Here is a 13,467-nt window from a genome sequence, read left to right on the forward strand (position 1 = left end):
TCATGCACTCACAGACCCACTCAGATATTCATGTACCCACTCACAGACCCACTGAGACACCCATGCAGCCACTCACACAGTCACTCATATATTCAAGTACCCACTCACGGTCATGCATCCACTTACAGACCAACTCAGATATTCAAGCACCAACTCACACACCCACGCAGGTCCACACGTACCCACTGAGACACTTATATTCAAGCACCCACTCAAAGATCCACTGAGACACTCATGCACTCAAGCACCCACTCAGATGTTCATGTATCCACTCACAGACCCACTGAGACACTCATGCAGCCACTCAAATACCCACTCATATTGAAGTACCCACTCATAGATCCAATGAGATACTCATGCACTCCCAGACCCACTCAGATATTCATGTACCCACTCACAGACCAATTGTGGTCCTCATGTACCCACTCCCAAACCCACTAAGACACTCATGCAGCCACTCACACAGCCACTCATATATTCAAGTACCCATTCACAGATCCATTGAGACACTCATGCACCCACTAAGATATTCATGTACCCACTCAAAGACCCACTAAGACAGACACTCATGTACCCCCTCACAGACCCACTCAGACGCATGCACCTACTCACAAACCCACTCTGGCCCCTACAACCCACTGACAGACCCACTGAGACACTCACACACCCACTCAGATATTCACATACCAATTCACAGATCCACTGAGACACTCACTCATGCACCCACTCACAGAGCCACTCAGAGGCTCATGCACCCACTCACAAATCCACTCTGGCCCTCACAACCCACTCACAGGCCCACTGAGATACACATGCACCCACTCACACACCCAGTCAGATCCTTACATATACATTCACAGACCCACTGAGAAACTTACACACCCAATCAAACCCTCATGTACTGACTCACAGACCCACTGAGACACTCAGGCAGCCACTCAGATATTCATGTACCCATTCACAGATCAAACAAAAAATCAAATTAGGGAGTGAAGAGGTAGTGCTAGAAAGCACTCAGGTGGATAACCCTCCTCCAGTCAATGGTATACATAAACAACAAGATCCACCTCTAAGAGGTTTACTGTGAGCCAAGGTATGACAGGCATACACAGTATTTGTTAAAATACCTCTCACACACCAAAAGGGCTCTTGGTGTCATGCTTCATCATCGGGGTCTTCCCGCCCCGCTGCGGGACGGGGCGTGCAACGACTAGCGACTACGCTGGAGCACTTAAATATTGTAAGTGCTATGTGAGATGTATTTGAGAGAGTGTAAGTAGGGTCAGGAGTGAATGGAAAAAGTGAGATTAAAAATGTACCTGGCCTTATGGTCCGCGGACGAGGGAGGATGCGAGGATTTCTCGACGAGTAATGGAAGTTACATTTACCCCTCTTCCAGATCGGCTCATGGGGCATTGACTCCTACTTATTCCAGCTCACGATTCAGAAATACTGATAGGGCTTTAACTATAATTTAATCCCATACCGCATCTGTATTTTTCACTTGTATATACACATTGCACATATTGATGGCAACCATAGTGAGTGACAGAGGGATCTGACCCCGTCCTGACGAAGAGGCAGGCAGCCAGTCAGTCAGTCAGTCAATCAAAAGTACTTTATTCGGTTCATAACAAAAACCATAAAAGTATACACACATCAGAAGTCATGGCCAAGATAAAATACAATTTTAAAATCAAGCTAAACGCAACATTCCATTTAAATCCCTTAAAATCTACTATTTACTAGTCCAGTTAATTTTTTCCCCTAGCCTCATAGCTATTGTTAAAAAATTCGCCACATTGAAGATTTCCCAAGTGTTGGATAGCAGCTGAAGGTACATAAGGGCAGGTTTAACATGTCTAAACCCTTTATGTTTAATTAGGGGTACAATAAACTTTCTGTATCCCCGAAAAATATTTACAAAAAAACATGAAATGTACAGTGTCCATAGTAGAAAACCCGTCACAAGGACAGTTATCCAGACCTGTCATCTTGGACCATCCTGGGCGAGCAGTAAGTAGGAGATGGAATTTATTCAGCCTGAACTTAGTCAGCAAAAATCGATGGTTAGCATTGTTGACTATTCTCAAGTATAGTTCAGTATCTGTAGAGTTAATTAATAGCTGGAGAGCCCTCACGGTCGGTTTACTCAGTTCCATTTCCTCCCTAACTAGACCCCTATTAAGCTTAAATGTGTCTTTTACCCATTTCACGTCTCCCTTAACTAATTTAAGGGGCTGATCAAACAATTCCGGGCGACCTAATGTATCAGGCAGCCTCGAAACATGTTGACATCACCAGGAGAACTGGCTCATTGTTAGCTTTTGGTTTCTCCGCTGCACGAATTTTAACGATACAAGCCTATGACCAATAAAGAATTTTTGTTTTCATAAGGCCAGGTATATTTTTAATCTCACTTTTTCCATTCACTCCTGACCCTACTTCCACTCACTCAAATACTCCTCACATAGCACTTACAATATTTAAGTGCTCCAGCGTAGTCGCTAGTCGTAGCACGCCCCGTCTCGCAGCGGGAAGACTCAGATGATGAAGCATGACACCAAGGGCCCTTTTGATGTGTGAGGGGTATTTTAACAAATACTGTGTATCCCATTCACAGACCCACTGAGACAATCACGCACCCACTCAAATATTTACATACCAACTCACAGACCCGCTGAGACACTGATACACCCACTCATAAACCCACTCTGGCCCTCACACACCCAATCACAGACCCCCTGAGACAGACACATTCACTGACACAGCCACTCAGACACTCATGTAACCACTCACAGACCCACTGAGACACACACCTAGTCATACCCGCACACACCCACTCACTGACCCACTGAGACACCCACACACCCACTCACAGACCCACTGAGACACACACACACCCACTCACAGACCCACTCAGATTCTCACAGACCCACTCACATATCCACTGGGACAGTCACGTACCCACCCCGAGACCAACTTAGTAACACATGCACACACCCACTCATACTGACATACCCACTCTCAGACCCAGTCAAAGAAAAACACAAACACTCAGACACTGATGCACCCACTCACAAATGCATTCAGACAGTCATGCCCCTAATGACTGACCCACTTAGACACTGACTTCCAGATCCACACCCACATTTATGTACCCACTTACAGATCCCCTCAGACACTCATGTAGACACTCACTGACCCAGTCAGAATGAGAGATGGAGATAGTCAATCACATAGATGTGAATTTTAAATGTGTTGGTCTATAATAAATGTATACTTTTGTTTTGTGGATTCAAGACGGATTTGTGATCCCAAAATGTGCTGCGTGCATGGAATGTGTGTTTTTGCTTTGTGGCATCAAGAAGGATTCACAAGTTGCGGCTGCCATGGGGGGCGTGGCTTGGACGCCGATGGTCGCCTGAGAGCTCGGCTCCGGGACTGAGCCCACTTTGATCCTGCAGATCGGAGTCCGCGGGGCACCCTAGCCCCCGCAAACCGGAGATCGGACCAGTGGGGTCCTGATGGAACGCCCGGCGACACCTGTACACCGGCGGTTTTGATGAAAAATCGAAGTTTGGAGGACCGCGGAGCGAGACCCAAGATGGTGCCCGGACCTTCTTGATTGCTTTGTCGAGGCCCTAGACCTGCGGGAGCCGAGTAGTACCCCGCGCATCCTATCTACATCCTATCTCTCCGAGACACGTTGGTCTGGTTGACTATTTGGAAGGGTCCGAGCGCGGTGGCTGTCCCCAGACGAGTTCTTCATCGCATTTTCGGTGAAATCAGGCCACGGGCGACCAGAGGCCCTGCATGGAGAGACGATTCCGCGGACCACACTAGACTGCCCCCCACCGTGCGCCTGCACTCGCCGAAACCCCGTGCACTTCATGGGCAGCACAGCGACCTGGCGCCACAGAGTTTCCGGTGGCACTGGTGATTCTCGTTCCAGATCCACATCGATCAGGCGGACCTGCCCGACTTGGCGCCGATCATCCCCGCCTCCCTCTTGTTGGCTTCCGGCGACACGACGGTGGAACGACCCGAAGGTTCGGAGGAGTAGTGGACCCTGGCGACGATACTCGACGGCCCACAGCACAACGACTGCGTGCCAGGAGCGCCATAGCCGACGTCCACACTTGGTGGTGCCTCTGACGAACTTTCCTCTGCGGGATTTAACCGCTATGGGGAAACCAAGAGGACCCAAAGCGACCACCCAGGCCGCCTCGGACACGGAGGCGCCGGATAAAGAGGATCGAGGTGACCCGGAGAGCTCCGGTGGCCCCCACCTGCAACAACAATTTGACCGGGTTCTGGATGCGTTTGCCCAGGTGGCGACGAGCCTGGGCCTCCTGAGGGCAGACCACGGCAAGCTAGCTGACAGGGTTAAGGAGGTGGAGGATTCGGTGAAGGTCCTGGAACCGACACAGAAGACTCTGGCCGCGACAATGAAGGATACCATGACCCGGATTGAGGCCCTGGAGAGACGGGCGGAGGATGCCGAAGGCCGTAATAGGCGGAACAATATTCGGGTGGTGGGCCTGCCGGAAAAGATCGAAGATGGCGACATGGTGGCCTACTTGGAAGCATGGCTCCGGGACAAAGTAGCTCCGGAGGGCCTGTCCTCCTTCTACACCTTGGAACGAGCGCACAGGGTGCCGGCGAGGCCGCCGCAACAGGGCCGCGCCCCGCGACCGGTGGTGGCGCGTTTACTGCACTTTCGGGACAGAGACCTCATCCTCAATGCCGCCAGGCATAACGGCCCTTATCAGGTGGAGAATAGCCAGGTGAACATTTTCCCGGATTACACTTATGAGACCCAGCATAAACGGGCTTCTTTCCTGGCGGTCAAGCGTGAGCTCCGGAGCGAGGACATCCAATATTCGCTACTGTTCCCTGCAAGGTTCCCCATCATCATGGACGACAAAACCCAGTTCTTCGATTCCCCGGAGGAGGTTTGCAATTGGCTAGAACTTTATAGGGCCGGCAAGGATGGCTTTGGCTCGTCGTCTCAGCTGGCCGTGGAACCTGGGCAGCAACGTCGTTCCAAAAGGCTCCGCAGCCGCCGTGGCAAGCCAGGCAGGCCTTCGACTATGGAGACAATGGCGGAGCGGCGAGGAGTGCTGGAGATGGTGTCTACTCTATCTGGATCGCAAAGTGGCCCCATTGTGGAGGAACTGGAACCTGGAGGCGAGGGGGCGCAGACGGACACGGAGGATTCAGAGACTGATAGTTTCCACTTGCCAGTGGTTACTCCAGACTCGGCTGAGGGCATGCTAGACGGACAGGGATGACTGGGTGAGCTACTTCCATTTGGGTGGGGGTCTGAGGCGGATGTGGTAGGGGAGGCGATCGATTGCGAGATCCGGTGGAGGTGGGAGGGTGCCCTGCTCGAGCGGTAGCTTTTTGTTTTGGGCTCGATCCAGTCTCGGTAGTCCGAGACTCGAGGGCCCATCGCTGGCGCCCAGCCCGCACCTAGCCCTTAAGGCTTCTCTGCGGTGGCGACCGCAGGATTAGTCGGGGATTGTGGGATTGTTGGGGACATGGTTTGGATGGGAACTAGATGGCACTATTTGGGTCCTGTTCTGGGGAGGGTGGGAGGGGGTTTGTTTCAGACGGGGGTTGTTCTTTTTTTGGGGAAAATGGCCGCCATCAGTGTTGACTTGACTGTCGCTTGTCCTTTGTTGGAGCCTTGGTTGGGAAGCCCGGAACGGACACTATGGGACAATGGTTGAAATTGCTAATGTGAAATGCATCACTTGGAATGTGCGGGGGCTTCACACTATGTCTAGGAGGCACAAAGTTCACGCTTATTTAGTGCGTAGGGGAGTACAGATATCTCTGCTGCAGGAGACTCATCTCAACAAGGCGGAAGGGGCGGCGCTTCAGCGTAGATGGAGAGGGCAGGTCTTCTATACCTCGTACTCAGCGTATGCAAGAGGGGCGCTAATATGGATCAGGGCTGGGGTTGCCTTTCAGGTGGCGAAATCTGTGGTAGATCCGGAGGGTCGTTACGTGGCTCTCTCAGGCACACTTGGGGGTAGGGACTTAAGCATTTGCTGTATTTATGCACCTAATGTGGACCAGCTTGCCTTCCTCTCCAGGTTATCGGGTTCGTTGGCCCACTTTCTGTCGGGAACCCTCTTACTTGGCGGTGATTTCAATTCGGTAGTAGACGTAGAGGCCGACCGCTCGCACCCCCCCTCCCAGACTCCCCAGTCCGACGGGTGGCTAAAGGGAGGAAGGAATGGCAGGCGCATTGGGGGCTCACGGACATCTGGAGGGCACAACACCCAGACGCTAGGGATTACTCCTATTTCTCTGGCCTACATGAGTTGCACATGCGATTAGATGGGTTTCTGGGATCGGCGGAGTTGATATCCGCAGCGGTCCGCTCTGAATATTTGACCAGGACCCTCTCGGACCACAACCCCCTCCTGGTGGACCTCCGGTGGTTCCCCGGGGTTCCTAATGTGCCCACCTGGAAAATGAGACCGGAGGTCTTGGAGGACACAGTCTTTAAGGCGGACCTGGAGGACAAAATCTCGGAGTATTTTACGTCCAATGGGGGTACTGCTGGATCGAGGGCGTTGGAGTGGGACGCCTTTAAGGTTGTGATCAGGGGATACTGCATTTCTAAAAAAGTGGGCATGCGGCGGGTCATCCTTGATGACTTGGCCGCGGTGGATCGGAAGCTCCACGACATGGAGCTTCGCCGCCCCGGTCATCCTGAACTCCAGGAGCGTACGGCAGCGGCGAGAGAGACTGTGGCGGCGGAAGTTGAACGGCTACGCTGCTTCGATTATAAGGCCTACACTACTAGGTCACTCACAGAGGGGGACAGGTCGGGCGCGCTGTTAGCGTGGCTAGCCAGTCCAACGCGCCGGACCTCGCCGACGACGTCCATGCGTACGTCTGAAGGATCTGAGGTGCACACCCAGCCGGAGATTTTGGACTGCTACCTGCGCTACTATGAGCAACTATACCGCAGCTCCTCGGCCAGGGACCCCGCCCTGATTGATGAGTATCTGCAACCCCTAGAGTTGCCAACGCTGGAGCCGGAAAAGGCGAAGGCTCTGGGCTCCGATATCGAATTAGGTGAAATTCGCAGCGCCATTAAAGGGATGGCGAGGAATAAGACCCCGGGCCTGGATGGCCTCCCGGTTGAATTCTACTCCGCCTATGCTGACCTGCTGGCGCCTCGGCTGTTAATAGTTTACAGAGAGGCGAAGAGATTGGGTCGCCTCCCCGGCTCGATGTGTGAGGCCTTAGTGGTTCCCCTCCTCAAACCTGGAAGAGATTCGACCGACCCGGCATCCTACCGACCATTATCGATGCTGACGGTCGATTATAAGATCCTGAGCAGCATACTGGCATCGAGGCTGCTAGGGCACATGCGCTCTTTAGTACACGAGGACCAGGCTGGATTCATTCCTAAGCGAAACACAATCATGAACATTCGTAGGCTGTTTCGCTTACTGGGGGAACCGCACGTAGACGCCCCGTGCCCGGTGGTTCTTTCGGTGGATTTGGAAAAGGCCTTTGATAGTCTCGAATGGGACTACCTGCGTAGAGTACTCCTGCGGTTTGGTCTGGGGGAGGGCTTTGTCAGGTGGACCACGGTGTTGTATGCCTCGGCGTCGGCCAGGGTGAGGGCAGGCCGACGCCGCAATATCCGGTGGAGAGGGGCACGAGGCAGGGTTGCTCACTATCCCCGCTGCTCTTCGCACTAGCGGTGGAGCCACTGGCGCTGTTGCTCAGGTCCGGGACCTCCTTTAGCGGCTTGTGGACACCGTCTGGCCCACATCATGTTTCGCTTTATGCGGATTACCTATTGCTCTTCCTCGAGGACCCGAATGCTGCCCTGAATGGGGCTGCGACTGCACTAACGGCTTTTGGGGAGGTTTCGGGCCTTCGGGTGAATTGGGCCAAGACCTGTCTGTTCCCGGTTCGCAGGGGATCGCCCAGACCTGACATCAGTGGGGAAATTAGGTGGGAACCTAACTGTTTCAAATACCTGGGGGTATATGTATACCATGACCCCACTGACCTCCTGGATGGGAATATAGCCCGCTGTACTCGCGCGTTGCGAGGTAGCATGGACTTTTGGGCTACCTTGCCGCTCTCGGTGGCAGGGCGGATCGCTCTGTTGAAAATGGTGGCCCTCCCCCAGTTGCTCTACTACTTTCGAGCGCTACCGATTTAGATCCCGCCGGCCACCTTTCGGCTATTGCGATCCATGGTGGTGGGATTCCTATGGGGTTCGGGCCGCCGGAGAGTGGCCCTCAAGACTTTGATGAGGCCGAAATCTGAGGGTGGCCTTGCGGTGCCGGATTTCGAGAAATATTACCTGGCGGCGCAACTGCAGACCTTCACCCAGGAGGTCGCCAGGGAGTTTCGTGGCCCGGAGACCGGGAGGGGCGTGGGGATGCCTAGGCATGTTATCTCCTTCATCACCTTACGACAACGTTTGGCCTTGCAAGACCTGACGCTTGAGGAAAAGCCCATTCGCTTATGTTGGAATCGCGCACACGCCCGGGAACAGCTGAGGGTTCCATATGCACCTGAAATACCACTAGGGATGTTGACGGCACTGCCTCACGGGGGAGATTGGTCACGCCTGGGACACTGGGAGGACGCGGGATTGCAGTTAGTGGGGGACCTTTATGAGGACGGGGCGCTGTTTCCCTTTCAGGAGATCATAGACCGCTTTGACGTCCCCCGAGGCGACTTCCTGTTACACACAGCTTTGGTCCGAGCGATTCAGGCGCACTGGAAAAGTGGACTGGAGGAGCCGCCTACGTCCCCGGTGTGCCAGTATGTTATGATGTCGGCGGGGACGGTCAAGACGGTTACGTGCCTATATAGCAGATTGGTTAACGACGGGTTGACCCCCCTCGCCATTTTACGGACCCGCTGGGAGGCAGACATAGGGAAGGAGATCCCGGAGACGACCTGGTCACAGCTTATGCGTCGGGCCTGGAAGGGCACACGCCACGCCCGCTTCCAACTGGTACACTTCTACATACTCCACAGGGCCTATTTGACCCCGGTGAAGATTCAGCAATATTTCGCCGCGGATTCTGCAGAGTGTCCCAGGTGCCGGGCCCCTGAAGCGGACCTCCTTCACATGCTGTGGTCTTGCCCAGCGCTGTCCTCCTATTGGCTTGGAGTGGGGGACACTCTGAATAGGGTAACGGGGAGGTCCTTGGCGGTCGACGCGGCGGTGGGGCTCCTACACTGGTTCCCGCATACCCCCAAAAATAAAATTTCAAGTAAATTTATTGACTTGGGGCTCCTCCTGGCTAAGCGGGAGGTGACCAGGAATTGGAAGGCAAGAGTTGGTCCGACAGGTGCTAGGTGGCACAGCGAACTTTTGAAATGGGCGGCGGGGGAGAGCACGCTGCGATACCAATTGGCTAGGCGGCAGCATAACGAAAGAGCGCAGGAATCAGCACTAGAATGGAAGACGTTAGTGCAGGCCCTTAGAGATTATTGCGCTTCCAGTGATTCCGAGACTGATGATGCACCACATTCCGAGTCCCGATAATCCATCATACTTCAGATTACTATAGAATCACCCGGGGTTTTCCCACAGGTCTTCCTACACGTACTACAAAGCACACTGATGGTTGGGTTGGGGTGGGTACTAGTGGAGTCATTGGGCTGTTGGGGGGGGGGGGGTTTATGTCGCCCTTTTTTGTAGGTTGATCTAGAAAAGCAGATGAAGACCATTGGATCATCCGGACTGGCTTCGACCTTCTTTCAGTTCCCCTCTGGTATTCGCCGCCCGACCCTCGGGTTGTGGGCTGAATGGCTGTGTACACTTATCTTTTTATAGGGGGAGATTTGATATGTTCGATATCTCTGATTACACCTGTGTTGCTAGTCCGATATGTAATCTTGGCTAATTCCTGCAATAAAAATATATTTAAAAAAAAAAAAAAAAAAGTTGCGGCTGCCATTTCACACTCCAGGGAATAGTCCTCAGCAGCAAAACAAAATATGAAATATAGTTAAATGGGGCAGGGTAGAAGTAGCCTGACCCTCTGAGAGGCATGTAGGGGTCTGTGAGGGACCTCTGGTGAAAAACACATGCCCAGAAATATTTTTTTTTATTCCGTGGCTGAATATTCATGAATCCCTCGTGGTGCTCACTGCCCCCCTGTGCAGGGCTGAGCACAGGGTGGCGACGGATTTGCAATTTCTATCTATAAATAAATGTAATTAAAGATTCAGACACACACTCGGATACTTATCCATCTACTCACAGACCCCCTCTAACGGTCATGCATCCACTCACATACCCAGACCCTAACATACCCACTGACAGAGACACTCGCGCACCCACTCACACACCCAGTCAGACCCTCACGTATCTACTCAGTCCCACTGAGTCACTCATGCACCCACTCACAAACCTACTTAGACACCCATGCACCCAATTACACACTGACTCACATTCATGGAGGCACTCACAAACTAAGACACTCTCACACCCCCACACAGACCCACTCAGACACTTATTTAGATACTCATGCACCCACTCAGACTCTCATGTACTCACTGACACACCCACTGAGACACTCATGCACTCAAACACATACTCACTCTCAAAGGTTACCGTTAGGAAATATAATTCAAAAACACCTTAGAAATTCACTTTAAAAAACAAAGAGTTACAGTAACATTAAAGTTAGGCAATAGAATAAAAGAAATCTTAGTAATTCCCTGAAATAACCAACGGTTAGAGGGACATTATAGTTAGGCTCAGATTTCACTTGTAGAAAACCGTTTAAATTCATGAGTTATAATTATTTGAGCTTACTATAACTTACACCCCCACGATGCACTACTTATGTCTTCACATATTACATCACTCATGACCTGGTCAGTGACATCACTGATGACATCTAAAATGACATTGTTGATGACATCATCCACAGAACCACTCACACCTACATACAGCCTCTCATATACTCACTCACTAATCTGCATAACCACTCACATACCTATTCAAAGACCCATACAACTACTCACATACCAACTCACCCATCCATAGAGCCACTCACACACCTACCCACACACTCACTCATAATATAGCTAGTCACTCACCCTTACTGCCACTCAAATAGCCACACACTCACCAATACAGCTACCAAGACACAAAGTTATTCACCCATGCAGCCACTAACACACCCACTCACTCACCCATACAGCGTCTAAAAACAGCCACACTCACCCATACACCACTCACACCCACACAATCACTTATGTGCCCATTCGCCTATCCGTACAACCACTCACACATACAGCCACTCAGGCAGACACACACACTCTAATACAGCCACTCAAACACCAACTCACTTTGCCAAATACCCACTCTAACATCCCCTCCCTCACCCATAAAGCCACTTACACACCTAGTCATTCACTCAAACAGCCACTCACACAGCCACTCAGTCACCCATGCAGCCGCTCACACAACCACTCACCCACACATACAGCCACTCACTCACCCATACAACCACTCACCTTCCCCGTTACAGACCCACAGAACCACTCACACCCCCACACAATCACTTATACATCCTCTTGCACAATCACACAACTACTCACAGACCCAAACAGCTACTCAGGCAGCCACTCACATGCGGATGCAGTAACTCCCATTTTAGAAGTAGTAGTACTTATTAGTAGTACACAGGGTATAGTAATTTAACTTTGTAGTAGCTTAGTATGTATTTTTTAAAGTCTCATTACATAACACTAATACTCACTTGATGATGTCATCAGTGATGTTATTTGAGATGTCATCAGTGATGTCACTGATCATTTCATGAGTGATTTAATATGTGAGGTGACAAGCAGTGCATTGTGGGGCATATGTTATAGTTAGCTCAGGCAACTATAACTGCTGAATTTTAATGATCTTGTACAAGTGAAATCCGAGCCTAACTATAATGTCCCTGTAATTCATTTTTTCATTACAAGCAGAAGCAAAACAGAGGAATATATCTATATACGTATCCAGTGGCGAGGCATATAAATATGACACATGAAGGCAATGCAGACAACATCAAATACTTCGTAATAGACCATGTGAAGAAAAGCGTCAGAGGGGGAAACAGACAACTAGCCCTCAGGAGATTGGAGTCAAGGTATATCATTCTTCTAGACAGCAAGGCGCCACAAGGTCTTAATGCAGACGAAGCACTTAGTGTACATTTATGATTTCCATAGAAACACAATAATGAATATTGATCCTGTAAGCTCCCAAACCGTTCCTCCGATAACAGAGTTTAAGATATAACTATATGTACAAGATATATGTCATCTATCTGAAATAGCAATACACATGCTCACAGAATTTATTTTATGGTTTTCCTCTAAAAACAATGATATCTCACTGTTAAAGCATTACAGAGTATGCATGTAATGAATAACTTAATATTTTAACGATTATGGACAAGTAATTGTGCGATGTGTTATCATTGCCCACTTGGGCTCAATTCAGAAATTTATCAAAATAATTAAGTGTGGGTTCACACAATGAACCGCGGAATGTTAATAGGTTCATGATTATAATTCGGGCACTAGACCCAGTATTTTGCAAATCTTTAAGTGCAACACTTAATTGTACTTATATGGCAGATTTATCTGGTTTATTTAATTTGAACACATTGCGAAAAACGGCTTTACATGTAATCCATTACAAAACTTGTAAATTGTGCGATGCTTTTTTTATTTAAAATTCATAATCGACAATGACATTAATTGTCTATTATTTACACAGAATGAATAATGTGTAGTTTAACTTCTAGGTTGTTGTTTCTATGTAACAGCATTTGTACTACATAGAACGCTGTGATTTTCCAGTGAGTTGTGTAACGGGTAGTCATGACTACAGGGAAACCGTGTTGAGATCCAATCACATGTTGACATGTTAAAAGCAATGACTCATTGTTTGCTCTGTGTTGTGAGCAAGGAGGCTGTGACCGTCGAAACGCGTCGATCCTAAAGCACTAAGAAAAATAAATACTTGTTTCTGAATAAGACCCCACGGAGTCAGCGCCTGATTGCTAATGTGATCGTCAGGATTGGAGAAAATATATATATATATATATATATATATATATATATATATATATATATATATATATATATATCTTCAAACTCCACTAGTAGCCGGATGAACACTTTACGGTAGGTACTACTGTGAAATGATTTTGGATTCAATATTCAAATACAAAGCTTCCCAAAGGGCAAAATGAAGCATTCATGGGGTTAGAATCCCATCCTTTATTTGCAAGAAAACACGATTTGGTGCATGCCTTTTTCAATCCTTGCTGTGCTGTGAAGTGAAAATGGCATAGTTCTGTCAGCATTTTATACATCGCAATATATGCTACCATTAGTTAATTGGAAGCCGCTCAACAAGAGAGGACGGTCGCCATCATATTT

Source organism: Lissotriton vulgaris, chromosome 10, assembly GCF_964263255.1.
Source record: "Lissotriton vulgaris chromosome 10, aLisVul1.2, whole genome shotgun sequence".
In the NCBI taxonomy this organism is placed as follows: Eukaryota; Metazoa; Chordata; class Amphibia; order Caudata; family Salamandridae; genus Lissotriton; species Lissotriton vulgaris.